This window comes from Protopterus annectens, chromosome 10.part0, assembly GCF_019279795.1.
Source record: "Protopterus annectens isolate FY-2018-M chromosome 10.part0, PAN1.0, whole genome shotgun sequence".
In the NCBI taxonomy this organism is placed as follows: domain Eukaryota; kingdom Metazoa; phylum Chordata; order Ceratodontiformes; family Protopteridae; genus Protopterus; species Protopterus annectens.
The window spans coordinates 1,416,711,572-1,416,726,180 of record NC_056744.1 but is presented as its reverse complement, the minus strand read 5'-3'; the positions used below and the strand labels follow the sequence as shown (position 1 = coordinate 1,416,726,180).

At 40.8% G+C, this 14,609-nt stretch overlaps 1 protein-coding gene across 1 annotated transcript in view; it reads left to right on the top strand.

Annotated features, from left to right (window-relative positions):
* The window catches only part of LOC122814292 (SSX family member 2 interacting protein), a 1,175,977-nt gene that overhangs the window by 347,890 nt on the left and 813,478 nt on the right, over positions 1-14,609 (top strand). The gene's annotated exons all lie outside the window — the stretch shown is intronic.

The following is a 14,609-nucleotide window of genomic DNA, read 5'->3' as shown; positions in this document are numbered from 1 at the left end:
CACCTGATGGATCACATATATCTATTGTGCATATATATTTCATTTACATGTCTTCATATATTATGTACTACTTGACCTGTATTGTTACTTTTTGCTGTTGTAAAAATTTAAAATTCTGTACTTTGGAAATTTATTGTAGGTTGATTATACTGTATTTTTGAACTTTTCTCCCCAGGCCTCCATTGAAAACGGACTCATCTTGCCCCAGCGGACTTTGCCGGTTAACAAACTGCAAATAAATACATAAATATTCACCGTATGGGTTGTCTGATCCAATGGTATCCAACCTCAGCACCAACTTTGAAGCTTTTGTGGCACCAGGGCTCTAACTCCTCCCCTATCCATAATTTCCTGCACTCAACTCTATTAGTTTGCATCTTGTTTGCTCCTGAAGCTACCAGCCATGTGTGGAAGGGCTCCTCTTCAAATCTTGGTATCTTTTAGGATTTGTGAATTATTTTTCTCCTCCCCTTACCGAGAGTTTAGCTCTCTATTTGTAGGCCTATCCCTTTTAGATAAGAATTTGATAGTGAACTTGTTCTTACTTAGCTGTAGATTTAGTATTAGACACTATAATTTTTTCTAGTGTTATAGTAGACTAGTTACATTAGTCATAGTGTTAAGACATGTAGTAATTTGCTGTGTTTCTTCTCTCAGATTTATAGATAGTTGCTAGGATTTGTGGAAGTCACACTTGTAGTGCATTGTAATCCCTCTTAAAGGGATTTTCTTCCTAATATGTCAGATTCTCAGAGCTTTAAGAAATGTAGTCATTGTTTGTCTTTTCGGCTTTTCCTGGTTAGGGGTCGCCACAGTGGAACTCCGGTCCGCTAATGATTGGCAGTCGATTTTTATGGTGCCGAGTTGCCAGCCCGACGCCCAACCTTCAGCGAAGGCGCGCCCATTCACACATGTCTTTCGGAGGCCACTCTACAGCAGGGAGGACATGCAGACTCCACACAGAAGGCAGTCTAGCCGAGAATCGAACAGGAGAACCTCTTGCTGTGAGGCAACAACGCTACCACTGTACCTCTACAGATGGTCATTGTGGGCACAAATTGCCCTCTCAAGACCCTCTCCTCCTGTGTCTGCTGTTTGGGAACTGCCCATTTGGAATTAGACTGAAAGTTATGTAAAGCTTTCAGTTCCACAGCTTTACAAGCAAGGAAGGAGAAGCTTATTGTTAAAGGTTTATTCCCATCACAGACAGGAGCAACCACTTGCAGCTGGGCCTTTATCTGTGTCCCTTGCTAAGAAGGCAGATATGGTTAATTCAAAGGATAAAGGTGAAGAAGAATCAAATGAATCAGACAAGGAAAAATGGAAAGCCACTTTGGAAAAAAACAGATGTTTCCTGCAAAAGATTGCCAGATGTTCTTCGTGTTTCACTGTTGCAGTCATTACATTTGGGTTATCTGCTTGCAGTAGCCCTCAGTCGGCCTGATTAACAAAGTTTTGGGTCCTGAATCGGATGCTGTCCCTTCTTCCATGACGTCATGTCGTCAGGGGTATAAACCATGCAGCCGATGTCATTACATCAGTCTTTATTGCCGTGCGGTGCCCAAAGCAGAAGCAGTTCACAAGCGCCAGTCGGCTGACTCCTGAAATTTTCGTTTTCGAGTTTCAGAACCAAAGTCTTCAACTAAAGGTAAGTACCCCATTGGGGAAACTTTTTCTTGCTCCTTACTGATGTCAGTAAAAAGTTAATAATTGCATTACTTGTGGAAAAATGTAGCAAAAAAAAGCTGCTCTTTCCAATGGAGACTGCTCGTCACAAGCCAAGAATAGTGAATTCAAAAACACGTTCAGTCTCACCACAGTAACGGCAAAAAGGCAATAAACTATAACAAACTTTAATAGAGACAAGTGCTTTCGCGTATTGTAAATACGCTTCTTCAGATCATGAATTACAAAGGTACTAAAAGATTTTATACATTGTTACTGTGAGTTAATCACATCAAATCAAACCAGATTAAATCAATTAATCAATCTAGTTAAACACAGCAACTGATTAACTAACTTTGCAGCAGAGAAGAAAAAGGAAAGAAAAAGCTTGTTCAGGTTTAAAAATTCTCAATTTTTAAATATAAAACAACATTCTAGTATGCAGTTTCATTAAAATATTAATTTAAAAATCTTAGATCATCATATAGTACGTATAAAAATAAAACATACATTCATTAAGCTCATGTGTTCAAATGTTTTTTAAGGCCATTGTTCTAAAAGACAAAAATATGATCTGTATTATGAGCAATTTCATAGTAATGAATTATTATCAAAAACATTAAATATATTTAGAATATAAATAAATGTAAATACAAGATCTGAATATATATAAAATGACCCAAAATTAATCATTTGTTGATGCTCTTTTATATTAGAGCATGTATAAGAACTACATAAGACATATGGATGTATGTATGAATAACAATATTCAAAACTCCAAGTAGCTATATATATCTAATGGTTATTGCTGAACCATTATACAGTCTGTGAGATATATATATTATCTACGTGAAGCTAAAAAAGACCTTATGGAGACATAGGCATTAAGTCCTGGCAAGTGATGTGCTTTCAGTTTAAAAATCCACTCTAGTTCTTTACTTTCTAAGTGATTCATATAATCTCCACCTCTATTCCCTGGATGTACAACCCGCAAAACCCTAAAAGAAAAGGCATGGCCAAAATTCAGGGAGATATGCTTGGCTAGTGCGTTAAGTTCATTTTTGCACATAATGTCATAAAGGTGGTTGTATATTCTCTGCTTGAGTTTACGTTTTGTAAGTCCTATGTAAAATGCAGGACATTCATTGCATGAAGCTAGATATATCAAACCAGTTGTCTCACAAGTTGCATAGCAATTTGGTTTCACACAGCTGCCTAGTGTAGGATGAATAAACTCAGAATCAGTAGATATATATTGACAATAGTTGCACTTTCTACAGGGGAATGTACCCAACTGTCCCAAAACTACCAGATGATCTGGAGTATTACTCCCTAAGTTCTTACATAATAACTTTTTCAGAGACTTATTATTTCTATAAGTAAAACTAGGGGTGTGACCAACAATCTTAGCTGTCTTGTCGTCAATGGTCAGCACACCCCAGTTCTTATAAATGATATTCCTGATAGCTGTACTATCATTAGTGTATGTTGTGATGAAGCTAAGTCTCTCAATGAAATTAGTCTTGATTCTATATTTGTTATTACCACAGTGACTCTTATAATGTTTATAGGACATGGTGTATCCTAAATCTAGAGCTTCTCCTGTGACCTGAGATCTAATTTTCTTTACCATGAAGGCATCATAGCCCCTCTCAACAAAAAGTCTCTCCATGTTATCAAGTTCCATTAACCGATTCCTTTCTTGCCTACAAATCTTTAACAACCTATTGAACTGACTCTTTACTATGCCTTTAAAAACATGGCGAGGATGCATACTATCAGACTGAAGTATAGCATTCTTCCAACATTGTTTCCTGTAGAGGGTTGAAGTCAGTCTACCCTCCTGTATATACAAACTAACATCAAGAAAACTAGCTGATTCATAGGAAGCATCAAATGTAAACCTAAGAAAATTATTAGTAGTTTCTAGGTATTTCATGAAAGTCTCAAATTCTGTAAGAGTACCATTCCAGACAATCAGGACATCGTCCACAAAATGTCTGTAAATCAGCACCTTGCTGAAGTCTCTATGAGTAAAGAGGAACTCTTTCTCCCATTGATAGACTACTAGGTTCGCATAAGTGTTGGCACATGGGGTGCCCATAGCCACCCCAGCTTGTTGTAGATATAGGTCATCCCCATGTGCAAACACATTATGCGACAAAACCAAATCTAATAACTGACAAATTAGAATTTCTTTGTTGCGATCTATAGTGGGAAAACATTGGAACAACATTCTGATGGCTTCAATGCCTTCATTGTTAGGAATACATGTGAAATAAATCTTTCACATCCATAGTTATTAATAGATGTTCTCCTTTCTGAAATGCTATATTAGTGTTGTCTAACAAATTCAGAAGTTCATAAGTGTCTTTCAAAATAGTAGAGATGTTATCAACAAATGGTCTCAGTGTCTTCTCTAAGAATACTGAGACATTTTCTGTAACCCATTTGTCACCACTAACAATAGGTCGTAATGGAGGGGGGTCTATGGCCTTGTGCATTTTAGGTAGGCCTTTAATGACTGGTGTTTTGGGGTTCTCATTGTAAAAGAAGTCATATAGCTCTTTCGTTATCTGACGACACATCAACAAATCATAAAATGTGTCATTTACTTCTTTAACTATGTTGTTTAGCTTTAAGACATTAATTTTTATATAAGTATGAGAATCACTGAGCATGTTAACCATTAAATCTCTAGTCATCAGTATTCAACAACACTACTCCCCCTCCCTTGTCAGCGGGTCTTATAGTAAGAGCTGGGTTCGAGGAAAGTTTATAAAGTGAATATCTCTCTTCTGGCTTCATATTGAAGTATAGACATTTTCTAGCTCCACTAAAAAAAATACTCATATAAATCTCTTTCACACATCCTAACAAAATTGTCAACATATGCTGGTAATACAGGTGAATACGTACTCTTGCGTTTACATATATAATTTCCTGCTACACAATCATTAACGTTGCCTTCTGTTTTATCAAAAAAACATAATTTTAGGGCTACTGTGTGCGCAAATACACGTAAATCAATCAATAAGTCATGCAGCACACTGCCCTGCGAAGGAATAAAGGATAAACCTTTATTTAAAACGTTAATGTCAGATTGAGTAAGCACAAACCTGGAAAGGTTGAAGAACAGGTTTGTTACTGTCTTTGTCTTCTACTTTGTTGCTGCTGGTAGTCTCCCGATAGTTTCCGTTTTCTTCTGTCCCAACTTCTGGAATGATCCCATTGGAACACATTGTTCTTGATGGGAAGGGGTAAAAAACGATCATTACCATCAGAACCATACTTGCGTATGGCCCCTAAATCCTTGAGTGTAACAGAATTGTGATCACCTTCCTGATTAGGTAGCGGTGTGGATACAGTTACTTCAACCCCTCTAGAGGGAAACATTTCTGGAGGAGTGACAAAGGGAGTATTGGAACTACCCCCAGAACTCAGAGATCTTGCTTCTGCTGAAGAAGAGGCACAAACGCCAGCTGCTACAAGTGTGGTGTCATTAGACGCTGTGTTACGAGCAGAATTGCCCGCCAAAGTAGCGCGATCTGATCTCTTCTGCCAAACAAACACGCCTCCTGTTGAAAAATCCTGGAAATCGCGCTGCAATTTCTTATGCTTAATTTGCTGAAGTTTAATAGAATAGGCATCCACTTGGGCATAGATACTATCAAGTTTCTTAATGCAAGAGTCATTTTTAAAACTGTCAAAAATCTCACTATTCAATCTGGACACTTTAGATAACAGTTCTTGTTCAATAGGCTTGAAATAATCAATAAGCAACTGTACATATTTAAAGCTAGCATCCAGATTAATATCTTGCCATAGTTTTAACAAAACTGGGTGGCTCTCCCCATATGTAGGCATGCAGAGAACCCGCATGCCTCTGGGGATGAGCCGAAAATGCAGGCAAGCCTCCATGTGTTTCCTTTGCCAAACTAGGCGTTGCAGCCTAAATAAATCATTCTCTAGCTGTCTGGATAAAAAGTTAAATTGTTCCAAATTATCTATATCATTGTCTATTGTCATAGGGGTCAATTCCTTCAAATCCAGAGCCAATAAAAGATTAACATTGTTGTTAGTAATACTTGTCCATCTGTTGGAAATTGTATTGGTCCTCGGTTCCGGATTGTAGTCCAGTTCAACATTCGTATTGGCCATGCTGTGTGGAAGGGCAGTTAAGTAAATGGAATAATGTAGCAAAAAAAGCTGCTCTTTCCAACGGAGACTGCTCGTCACAAGCCAAGAATAGTAAATTCAAAAACACGTTCAGTCTCACCACAGTAACAGCAAAAAGGCAATAAACTATAACTTTAATAGAGACAAGCGCTTTCACGTATTGTAAATACGCTTCTTCAGATCATGAATTACAAAGGAACTAAAAGATTTTATACAGTTACTGTGAGTTAAACACATCAAATCAAACCAGATGAAATCATTTAATCAATCTAGTTAAACAGTTTAAAATATAATTTATTACTATAAAATTGCTCATAATACAGATCATATTTTTGTCTTTTAGAACAATGGCCTTAAAAAACATTTGAACACATGAGCTTAATGAATATATGTTTTATTTTTATACGTACTATATCATGATCTAAGATTTTTAAGTTATTAATATTTTAATGAAACTGCATACTAGAATGTTTTATAAGTTGAGAATTTTTAAACCTGAACAAGCTTTTTCTTTCCTTTTTCTTCTCTGCTGCAAAGTTAGTTAATCAGTTGCTGTGTTTAACTAGATTGATTAATTGATTTCATCTGGTTTGATTTGATGTGATTAACTCACAGTAACAATGTATAAAATCTTTTAGTTCCTTTGTAATTCATGATCTGAAGAAGCGTATTTACAATACGCGAAAACGCTTGCCTCTATTAAAGTTTGTTATAGTTTATTGCCTTTTTGCCGTTACTGTGGTGAGACTGAACGTGTTTTTGAATTTACTTGTGGAAAGCAAATACCTCATAAAGATTTTCATTTGTACTGTATTCCTTGCCTGGGCCCTGACCACGACGTATCTTGCTGTCAGTTTTGTGCTTTTATTTAATCAGCGCACTATCCGTCGTCAGTATATTTTCGCCTCTAAATATTTCGATTCTCAGTTTAATTATCCAGAAATGTTGTCAGTTAGCCATCCGACTACCGGGATTCTGAAAAAACGCAAAGATAAACACAGAGACAGGCCGCCTAGGTCCAGAGCTGCCGACGATGTTTCTCCTAAGCCAGTCGCCAGTTCGCCAGTACTCAGTGAGGCGCTTTTGCAGCCCCTCATACCCGCTACTTCTGATTCGCAGGCCTCTACTGAGACCCATTTGGAGTCCGGTATGCCATGAGATGCTTCAACTGTGGAACCTGCAGATGCCTCTACCAGGCACTGGCTTCTGAGGGTGTATTCAGACCTACAGACATGCATATTAAACCGACGCCTCCTTCATTTAGGCCTCAATCTTGAACCATGCCTAAGAAACCGATGCCCAGGCCGCATGCTCAGGCCTCTATGCTTAAAAAACGAATAAGAAAGGCTGAAGATCTTATAACTTTAATAAGTGGAAGCCAACCACCCCCCCTTCTAAGAGACCTAGGACTGAAGTTGTTTATGAATCTTCTGTCCAGGATTCTGATTTTTCTGATTCTTCTGATGATCTGGATTTGCCCTTATCTACTTATGAGGATTCTGATGCAGAGGACTCTATTCCCTCTGCTTCCCCTCCAGAGTATTTTTCTTTTGGTGAAACCTTACATACTCTAAGGGAGCATTTCTACTGGGAAAGCCAGGACTTTTCTGATTCAAAAAAGAGGCTTAGGGATTTCTTACTCCTGCCTCAGCATAGGCCTTTAGCTATACCTCCTGTACTAGACATTGTTGATGCCTTTTCGGAATCTAGTTTGGCCCCTGAATCTTTACCTCCTGCTCCCAGAAAACCTGACAAATATTACAGGTTTCCTGATTCACACAAGTTTCTTTTTAAAAATCCTATTGAGGATCCAGAGACTATTTCACAGGGACCCAAGGGCATGTTAAGGCTTCTACTGCTAAAAATCCTACCCCTTCTGATAGAGACTCCAGGGTGCTGGATAGATGGGGTAAGAAGGTTTACATTTTCTGCAACCTTGGCCATTAGGGCTTTAAACTGCCAGTTTCATATGTTAAAATATCAACAACATGTTATTGGGTTGCTTAAACAGAAAATTATGTTGATTCCTGGCTGTGCTGAAAATAAAGAATTACAGGATTTAATGCATTCTGCTGAACAGTTGGTAAACATACTTTGCAATGTGGATTTGATTCATTAGAGGATTCTTGCAGGGCTGCTGTTACTGGGTCTGTGCTCAGAAAGTATGCTTGGCTTAAGGAGCAATCTTTGCCTGATCATGTTAAAGCTAAACTGTTGGATGCTTCCTTAAATAAGGACCGCCTGTTTGGCAACAAAGCTGAGGAAGTTCTTGAAAAGATGGAAGATTAAGCTAAATCTATACAAACTGTTAAGATTTCTTGCAAGTTCAGCCTTCTCGATTTAGTAGGCATTGCAGATTTCAGTCCCAGGGGACACACAAGACTAAGCAGTGGGGGATTTCTGCACCCAAATCTGGGAATAGTAAGACTCCCCCCTGTGGAAACTGTCTCAATGACTTGCTTTTAAAACTTCCAAGCACCTCCCAACTGGATGCTCCATTAGGTGGAAAGATTGGTCTGCAGGCCAAAAACTGGGAACTCGTTACCCAGGACAAATGGGTTTTAAATAGTGTCCCAAGGATACAGATTTCACTTCCACACGTAACCAACACCAAATGGGTGGCCAGATCTACCCCCAAATCAGTGGGCAGAGGCCCAAAATCAAGTTCTCTCTCTCTTAAGCATGGGGGCTATCATTTGGTACCAGAAGAGGAAAAGGAACAAGGTTTCTATTCAAGACTTTTCCTGGTACCCAGAAAAGGCAATACATGGCGTCCTGTCCTGGACCTTTCTACTCTAAACACCTTTCTGGTGATTCCAAAATTCAAAATGCTGACTCTTCAGCTGCTTCCTATGCGAGGAAAAGATGCATTGTTGGAAAAGAAGCAGACCTGCACATCCCTATCAGGGGTCTTGCAGAAGATACCTACGCTTCAAAACAGGCTACATGCACTATCAATTCTCTGAACTGCCCTTTGGCTTATCTACTGCGCCCAGAATATTCACAATGTGCCTAGCTCCAGTCATTGCATTTTGCAGGCAAAGAAATATTCAAATATACCCATACCTGGACGATTGTCTAATTCAGGCAGAAAGCCAGGACATACTTTTGAATCATCTGGCCTTTGTTCAAAGGGTGCTGACTTGTCTGGGGTACACCATAAATGAAAAGAAATCCCACCTGGTACCCTGTCAACAAATTATATTTCTGGGAGCAAGCTTGAATACAGCTTCCCAGATGGCTTTCCTCACGCCAGAGAAACTGATTCATTTGACAACCTACTTCAAACAAGTGGCCACAAAAACCCAGCTATCTGCAAGGCAAATGCTGCAAGTCTTGGGATTCACGGCCTCCTGCATTCTTCTAATTCCATATGCAAGGCTGCATATGAGGAAACTACAATGGCATCTCAAAAGCTTATGGTGTCAACATTCACAGGATCTAGAAGCAATGATTCCTGTCATACCTTGCCTACGCCTAGAGTTCCTTTGGTGGGCAGAGGCCTGCCACCAAAACAGGGGACTGCAATTCACACTACCCCCTGCCACCCAAACCTTTAACAACAGATGCATCAGACTATGCATGGGTTGCTCACCTGGCAGGGAAGTGCATTCAGGGCAGGGCAAATGGAACCCACCTCAAATGCACCTGCACATAAATCAAAAGGAAATGTTAGCTGTACAGAATGCTCTGACAGCCTTCAAGATCCACATTCTTCCAGGACAACTAATGGTAAAGACGAACAACACCACTGTCCATAAACAAGCAGGGGGTACACATTTTTACCCCCTCTGCAGACTAGCCATGGCATTGTGGAACACAGCCTTGAGGTACCAAGTGAAACTACAAGCTCAATTCCTGCCAGGAAAACTAAATACACTGGCAGGCGGACTAAGCAAAAACCTCATGGACCCACACGAGTGGAAACTGGAACCAAGGATTTTCAACATGTTGACAAGCAAGTGGGGTAGCCCAGTTATAGACCTGTTTGCCTCCCCCCAGAACCATCAATTGGACAAATTTTGCACAAGGATTCCCCGCAAGCTAGCTTGGAAAGTGGATGCTCTATCCTTCAGCTGGAAAAACCTATCAGTTTATGCCTTTCCTCCTCTACCTCTGCTCTCCAAGGTACTGCTAAAGATCAAACAGAACAAGCCAAGGACGATTTTAATTGCAGCAGACTGGCCACACCAACATTGTTACTCCCTCTTACGCAGAGTGTCACGCTTGGCCCCATGGCACCTGCCTCAGACTCCTTCCCTGTTGTCTCAGCAGGAGAACCAGATTCTGCACCCTCAGCTGCAAACCCTGAACCTAGCAGCCTGGCTAATTACCTAATCTCTCCTTTACCGTCCCTCAGTAAATCAGTGATGGATATCATTTTAGAGGCAAGGAGGCATAGTACTAGAAAATGTTATGCTTCAAAATGGAAAAGATTTTGTGCCTGGAATCCATCTCAAGGGATGAGTGCAGCAATGCCCAATTTACCTCAGATTCTACAATACTTGACTGAGATACTTCATAAGGGCTTGTCCTTTTCCTCCATCAAAATTCATGCAAAAGCCATTTTAGCTCATTACAGCACAAAGCCTCTCCTCTTCTCTCACTCACTGCTCAAGCAGTTCCTCAAAGGGGCCAAAAATTTTAAGGCCACCCAGGAGAGCTCCAACTCCAGCCTGGGACTTTAACTTTGTCTTGGAGAAACTCACTCTTCCTCCTTTTTAGCCAGCGGCTAGTGCAGATTTAAAATTCCTTTCCTGGAAAACTGCTTTCCTTTTAGCAATCACTTCTGCAAGAAGGGTATCTGAATTACAGGCCCTTATGGCAGTGGAGCCTTTCATAATCTTTCATGCAGAGTGTCCCTCAGAACCAATCCCCCCTTCATGCCCAAGGTGGTATCCAGTGTGGCCCTTAATCAGTCCATTCATTTGCCAACCTTCTTTCCTAATCCACAGAATAAAGGGGAATGGATACTGCACTCCTTAGATGTGCACAGACAAGTTAGATTCTATTTGGGCCGGACTAAACCTCAAAGGAAATCTGAATAACTGCTGGTGGCAATTGCTGCAGGGGCAGAGGGGAAGGCTATTTCAAAGCAAACCATCTCCAAATGAATAGGCCATTGCATTCATTTCTGCTACAGGCACCATGGAAAACCTATCCCACAGGGGATCAGACCCCACTCAACCAAGGCTTCATCTATCTCTACAGCCTTTCTCAGAGGCGTTCCCACCAGGGACATCCTAGAAGCTGTTCTGTACATACTTTCATCAAGCATTATCATCTGCCAGTTTTCTCTAAATACAGAGCTGGCTTTGCCACTGCAGTCTTGCAGGGCCTTATAGCTGGTCCTAATGCTATCTAAATTCCTCCTCCCATCCTTAGCTTTGGGAATCTACCCAAATGTGATGACTGCAACAGCGAAACACAAAGAACATAGTACAGTTGTGTACACTTGCCATAAATGTAGATGTTCGAGTGTATTCACTGTTGCAGTCCTGGTTACCTTGCCTCCAGCCCCCTTACTGCTTTTGACTATACCTCTATCCTCCTTTACTATGCTCAAAAGCGTTTTGGTGTATTTGCTTTTTTATTGGAGGTATAACCTTGTATATTTATAGATTGAATTGCTTCCCATTAGGGGGGCACCTGACATCTGGGGCAAGAAAAACTGATGTAATGGCGTCGGCTGCATGTTTTATACCCCTGCAGACCTGACGTCACGGGAGAAGGGACAGCAACTGATGCAGGACGCAAGACTTTGTTAATCAGGTCGACTGAGGGTTACTGCAAGCAGATAACCCAAATATGATGACTGCAACAGTGAATACACTCAAACATCTACATTTATGGTAAGTGTACACAACTGTAGTTTCTTTAAATGCCTTAAAGGGGTAAATGATACTGACCCATTTTTTACAGAATTGACCAACAACTTTAATAATGTGGGTCTGCAGCTACTTAAATTACTCATAGCAAACAATGAGAAAAAAATTGTAGAACTTAGGGAAGAAATTTTAAGGGCAGATGATGAGGTTAATGTTCTGTTCGCTGATTTCATCCATGAGGAAATGCATGAACAGATATTGAAGGAGGTTGAGCGACATGAAAATGAGGTCATGCTTCGTAAGCATAAATTAATGGATGTCATGGCTTATAAGAACAATACTGCTTTTGAAGTGTTTGATCCAGCATATCAGCATAAAAACAAGGACTCTGTAGGGGTATTCATTAAAGATACCTGTAACAATCTTCAGACCTCCTTAAAGAAAGGGAGAAGGTCCAGCATTAGAAAAAACAGCCAATCTAAATTGTCTACTGTGATGATGAATTTTTTTAGGACAGAGGTTAAACGACAGGTTTCCTGTTGTGAGGAAATGGAAACTATATCAGCTGATAGCGAAGGTGCAGTGAACAACAAGCAACATGATGTAACAAGCTGACTAGATCTAAGACTTTTTTAAAGAAAAATGAAAACCAGAAAGCGAAATTGTGGACTGTTAAAACCAGAGGGCGTACAGTTTCAAACTGGTCAGTGGACGAGTAAAAAGGCATAATTTGGACACTTTCAATGTTGTAAATTTGTCCAAAGTTAACTTAACTGACAAGGAATTACAAGTGCCGAGTTATGGTTTCAGTTTTATACCAACAAAGAGGGCTGAATTTACAAAGACTGTTGTAGCTCTCAAGACATACACACATTAGTTAAATTTAGAATATTTGTTAAAGCATGTGGGTAATACAAACAATGTGTATAGGTTCATAGGTTCATACTAGGCTATCTGCCCTAGGGCATTTATAAGCCTAGCCAGAGTGTGTGTGGCTTTTGCCACCCCTTGGAATGAGAATACTATGCCCATTTAGGGTTAAGTTTACTGTGCCTCTGTCTAGTAGTGACACAGAGATATGATCCCCGGGGTAAACCTACGATCTCCCATCCACTCGTCAAGATTTCTCTTGAAGAGAGTCAGTGAGGGGCTCTGCCTAACATGGACTGGGATTCTGTTCCAGAGTGTAGGGAGCCTCTGGGTTATGAATCTGTCCCTCCAGCACGTCCTATTTATTTCTGTGCTGAGGTTCAAATCTCTCGCTCTCGTGGCTCTGGTGGATTTGGATTTTCTGAGGTGAAGCATGTCCATTAATTCCGGATTGGACATGGCCTTGTACGTCAGGCATAGATCACCTCTGAGTAGGCAGTATGCGACTGAATAGAGCTGGAGTTTCTTCAGCCGGGCAGCATATGACATATGTTTGAGACCCTTGATCCTCTTGGTGAGGTACTTTTGGGGTCTTTCTAACTGCTGCAGGTGTCTGGTAAGGTACATCCCAAATGGGGCATTGTACTCAATTATGGGCCTGATAAGGGAAGAGTATAGGGGCACAATGACCTCTCTTGATCTAGATGTGAATTCTTTCATGATAAGGTGGGTAATATAGAAGGTCTTCCTAACCACCTTGGCAATGTGGGTGTCAAAAGAGAGGTTACTGTCAACTTGGGTCCCTGATTACTTCTTCCGTACTTAATGGATTACCACCTATGTGTAATTTGTTTTTCCCAAAGGGTATGACTATACATTTTTTGGCGTTCAGTTTAAGGCCATGGCTCTGGCACCAGTTATCCGTTTCTATGAGGACTTTCTGAAGGATGCTTGTGTCCGCTGGAGTATCAATTATGGCGCCCAGTTTGCAGTCATCTGTGAACTTTGTCAGCCACAATCCTCCTATGTTTGCTTGCACCTTGGAAAAATAAATGCCGAACAAGAGGGGTCCCAGGACCAAGCCCTGTGGGACACCGCTTGTGACTGGCTTAGGGTCTGACATGGCTCCAGCAATTCTGACCTTGTGGGTTCTGTCCTTGAGCCAGTTTGCAACCCATCTTATGACATATGGGTTTACATTTAAGTTGGTGAGCTTGTCTATTATGCCTGAGTAGGGTATTGTGTCGAGGGCTTTTGCAAGATCAAGGTAGGTTGTGTGAACTGCCTTACCCTCACCAATGGTCTTAGTGACTGTTTCAAAAAAGTCGACCAGGTTCAAAAGGCAGGATCTGCCCTAGACAAAGCCGAATTGGGTAGGATCCAGTGTCTGTAGGTCCCCAATGTCTTTGAGTTCCATAATGATCCTCTCCATAGCTTTGCAGACCAGGCTCGTCAAGCTTATGGGGCGGTAATTTCCAGGGTCCATAGAAGCACCTCCTTTGTGGAGTGGGACCACTGTTGTTGCACGCCATTCTTTGGGTACGTATCCTGTAGTAAGGCTAAGATTAAACAGCAGCCTTATGTGCGGGTTTAGTTCCTCTTGGAGTTCATGTAGCATGCAACCCGGGACACCATCTGGTCCCATTGATGCTGTGTTTTTAGCTTTGGAGAGGGCGGCTCTCACCTGGGCATCTGAGATGTCAAGGAGGCTACACTCTGCTGGGATAGATATTTCTCCTTTTGGGGGGGAGGGGTGGGATTGCACTGAACCTGTCTGCCAGTATGTTGGCAATGTCTGTGGGTTCAGTGTATTTTTTGTCATTTTGGACTAACTGTGAGCATATCTGGGAGTTTCCACCCAGGTTTCTAACATAACTAAAGAAGGCCTTGTGATTGTCTTTTGCGATTTTTCTCTCAGTTGGCCATGGATGATTTTATGAGTGATCGTAGTTTTTTGCTAGTGCTGAACAGAGATGTCTTCCCTTTTGAGGATTTTGCTCTGCCATGTAGTAGCTTCCTCCTCCTGTTGTAAAGCTTGTTAATGGCTGGGGTCCACCAGACAGGACT